Source organism: Vipera berus (assembly GCF_964194415.1).
Source record: "Vipera berus genome assembly, chromosome: 4".
Taxonomy (NCBI): Eukaryota; Metazoa; Chordata; class Lepidosauria; order Squamata; family Viperidae; genus Vipera; species Vipera berus.
Genome location: NC_138206.1, coordinates 23614853 through 23619621, shown reverse-complemented (window position 1 = coordinate 23619621; position 4769 = coordinate 23614853).

The window sequence follows — 4769 nt, the reverse complement described above, 5'->3', positions numbered from 1 at the left end:
TCTAGGAACCGGATAATATATTTCGCTATTGGTTCCACTGAAAAATGCAATTCAGTCAAAACTTCCCCCCATGCAAAATAAAAAAATTGCCTCCACTCTAATTTGGCTTTTTGTCATTATGATACAGATAAAATGGATTGACTATGTATCATAACCAGCATGATAACATCATTTCATATTTGCATTCTGTTTTAGCTAAACAACTCTATCAGGTAGCTGACTGTTGCATGCCATAATATTATTACATATATTTTGGTTAAGGTCACCTCAAATAAATACCATTAAAAAATTGTTAACAAGGAACATGTTTGTGCAAAACCTCAAAAGACCAATGTTTTGTCCCAATGTAAGTAAAGAAAATTACCAAAATCTATATAGGTAAGATAGCCACGTTTTTACATGGTTATTGATTACTATTTTTTCCTCAAAGTATTATATTTTTTCAGATAAACAACCTGGAGGACATGAGAAAAAATATTTGAAAAAGTTTTGCTTCTAATTTGCAGAGAAAAGGACAAGATTATGTAAAATATTTGCATTTATGATAAAGAACTGTAACATTAGAGAAAGAGATATAGCAAAGAGAAAGAGATGTAGTAAATTTCACCATACTCTAATTCATAAATTGATGGAAAGAACTGGACTTCATCTGCAATCTAACTGTGCCTAGTATTTGTGTTGTATAAACAGACTGGAACATTAATTTAGCAAAGGAAAAGCATATTTTAGCCCTTCAAGGAAATCCTCAGAGGTTTGGGGGGAAAAGGCAGTGCTCACCATTGCAAAACCTATAGTTCATAAATCACCATGGTTGGATCCACATAGTCTTCTACTGCCAAGTCCCTCAAAAGTCATCAGGACTTGACTAGAAATTTACTTCACCTCCACCCACCTTGAAGTTTTCAGGATTTGTTCCTAAGCCCACTATTGGTGGGCAATGAGGAAGAAGCCTGGCATCAGGGTCAATTTGAGAAAGTCTGCCCACATGTGTTGCAGAGCTGCAGGATATCAGATGAAAGGATGAGTTTGGTGAGCATAGCCAAGGAGCAAGAGATGTAATATGGATCATCATAACCTTATGCAAATGACGTGAACCATCCTATGACAGGAATGCTGGCCATTGATCAAATAAAAGTTACTTGTGTTGTCATTATTCAAGTCATCTGCATGGGGAATGACATCACGATCACATTATCATAGAACAGGTCCAGAGTTGTTCTGAACTGGTGGAAAATCCCATGTGACACAGCTCCTTAATCATAATCAAGCAAATAAAGTTTGGCTTAGTACAGTATGTATGTGAACGTAGTACAACCTCATATTTTATTCTCTCTCTCCCTCTCTCTCTCTCTCTCTCTCTCTCTCTCTCTCTCTCTCTCTCTCTCTCTCTCTCTCTCTCTCTCTCTCTCTCTCTCTCTCTCTCTCTCCCCTCTCTCCATGTGTGAGGGTAACATTGTTCACTCCATCTCTAATTCTTGCCTCAGACTTGCAGTTGTGATGCCTATCAAGTTCAGTTACAAGGAAATACTCTGAAAGGAGGAATGAGTGAGTCAGAGGGCAGAGGGGAGTGGTCCAGCTAGGGGCAAGGAGCAGGAAAAGAACAAAGAGGTACAGAGTCTACCAGAAGCATTTTGTTGCACCATTTATGAGCAGAAAGAGAACTTTCAATCAAGAGTCCAAGAAGATCATGACCAATTGGAGGAAAGGCAAAGCAAAGCTAGGGAGTGGATGAAAGTACTTGGAGGCACAGGAAATTGATGTGAACCAAGTTCTGGGTATACCAACAGGTTGATGATGCTTTTTACATACCCAGAACATTAGAAAAGCAAATAAAAGATGGATGGTGTGTATAGGATCTGTCTATTGAAATTCCTCAAGCTTGAAACAGAGAGAGCCATAATATTCCATTACATTGTTAGTGCACCTTGTGTGTAATATGTAAACATTTTCATAGTGCAATAGAAATGTATCACTGTTTAGCTCTAGAAACGTACATTAAACTTGGGTGGAATTGGGACAGTTTTGAAATAACAGTTTGATGCTGCAGTCTCACTATCTTAACAATACCTGTGGACTTGAGTCTTTGAAAAAGCAATCAGAAAGCCAGATGGGTGAATCCAGAGGTCATCTGTTTATAGTGAAAGAATTGTTTTGCTGGCCATTTTGAAGGACTTCTGCAGCATTTCATGTTTAGTTAAAGAGAATGCAGATTTTAAAATAAATAATAATGTTCTTAAGTTCAACGAAGGAAAAACTCTTCTTTTCCAATCCAGCAAGTTTCATGCCCTTGTTCCTAGCATTCTAGTGTTAATATGTTTGGACTTCAGCTCCCATAATTCCCCAGGGTAGACCTTCTTGAGTTGTTTGAAGAAAGGGAACCAACTTCTGACAAACAAACCTTTTATAAATTTCTGTTCTCTTAGAAAACAAGACTCAAGACTCAGTGTGTTTGGAAATCAGCCCTTTTTTTTAGGCCAAGTTATGGGCCTGGTACTCCATAACAGCCTTCCCCAAACTGTTGCCTTCCCCAAACTGCTATGTTTATGATTATTCCCAGCTATTCACTGGTTAGAGTAAATAAGGCACAACAACAAACAATGAAGATGGTTCAAACAAAAATACTGTATGGCCAGGTATTATCAAGTTATTAAAACTGCAAGTTAAGTTTCTATCCAGCTCCATCATTTGATAGTGCTTTTCCCTACAAATTAATAATAGTACAGTTAATACCTGTACTAGATTTGGGACTGATTTTTTTTTAAAAAAACAAATAGTACTCAGAAGAATTATTGTAATACTGTCCTTTAGAAATAGATCGTTATTGAAAATCCTGTTGATTCTTTTATTGTTCTGTTTGTACTGTTTATTTATCTTATGCACTATGAATGGTCTTGAACACTGTTTTGCAAAATACCATGCGAATTAAAATATAGTTTAATCTCTGTGGCGAACCTTTTTAAAAAAACCCATCTTTATCTAATTTATTTTTAAGTGGATTTAGTTCTGCACTCAGCCAAAGTATTAGTATAACGGCAGTGCGCATTAATTTTTTCTCTGAGGTTTTAAATTTGGTACCATAAGGATTACTAAGATAAACTCATTTTACCAACTGAGTGTCAGCACTAATACATGCCAGTGGCAGGGGATTTTATTAAAGGTTTGTTTTTCTTATAGCCTAATCATAAAACTACTTAACAATAATTGGAAATAGATATGCATTTGGAAGAAAGTTAACAGATCATAATCTAGTTCTTAATCTATTCAACCCAACAAATGGAAGAAGTTTGTCAGAGGTAGAAAAAAGGGTAAAGATAACCTGAGCTTTGCTTTTGGTCATTACACAAACATAAATAATAATAATAATAATAATAATAATAATAATAATAATAATAATAATAATAATAATAATAATAATAATAATAATAATATAATAATATAATAATAATAATAATAATAATAATAATAATAATAATAATAATAATAATAATAATAATAATAATAATAATAATAATAATAATAATAATAATAAGAAGAAGAAGAAGAAGAAGAAGAAGAAGAAGAAGAAGAAGAAGAAGAAGAAGAAGAAGAAGATGGAAGGGACCTTGGAGGTCATCTAGTCCAACCCCCTGCTCAGGCAGGAAACCCTATACCATTTCAGACAAATGGCTGGCCAGTCTCTTCTTAAAAACCTCCAGTGTTGGAGCACTCACCACCTCTGAAGGCAGGTTGTTCCACTGCTTAATTGTTCTAACTGTCAGGAAGTTTCTCCTTAGTTCTAGGTTGCTTCTCTCCTTGACTAGTTTCCATCTGTTGCTTCTTGTCCTGCTTTCAGGTGCTTTGGAGAATAGCTTGACTCCCTCTTCTTTGTGGTAGCCCCTGAGATATTGGAACACTGCTATCATGTCACCCCTCACCCTTCTCTTCATTAAACTACACATACCCAATTCCAGCAACCATTCCCTATATGTTTTAGCCTCCAGTCTTTCTACTCTTTCTAGAGTCTCGACATCTTTTTTACATCGTGGTAATCAAAACTGGATGCAGTATTCCAAGTGTGGCCTTACCAAGGCATTGTAAAGTGGTATTAGTACTTCACTTGATTTTGATTCTATCCCTCTGTTAATGCAGCCTAGCACTGTGTTGGTTTTTTTGGCAGCTGCAGCACACTGCTGGCTCATATTGAAGTGATTGTCTACTAGGACTCCGAGATCTCTCTCACAGTTGCTACTATTGAGCAAGGTACCACCTATACTATACCTGTGCATTTGATTTTTCCTGCCTAAATGTAGAACCTTTCTTTTTTCACCATTGAATTTCATTTTGTTAGATAGTGCCCAGTGTTCGAGTCTGTCAAGATCCTCCTGTATCTTAAGCCTATCTTCTGGAGTATTGGCTATTCCTGCCAGCTTGGTGTCGTCTGCAAATTTGATGAGTTCCACATCTATCCCCTCATCCAAATCATTGATGAAGATGTTGAAGAAAACTGGGCCCAGAACAGAGCCCTGGGGCACCCCACTACACACTTCCCTCCATGTAGATGCAGTTCCATTGAGGACATGTTCATGTTCACATTCATGCAGCTTTCCTGGAAACTATACAGACATGGTTTGCTATTGCCAGTATCATCATCATCATCATCATCATCCCACTCTAGCCTATATTCTTCTCATTTCCTGTGGTCACAACCCTATTTAGTCCATATATATATATATATATATATATATATATATATATATATATATATATATATATATATATATGTGTGTGTG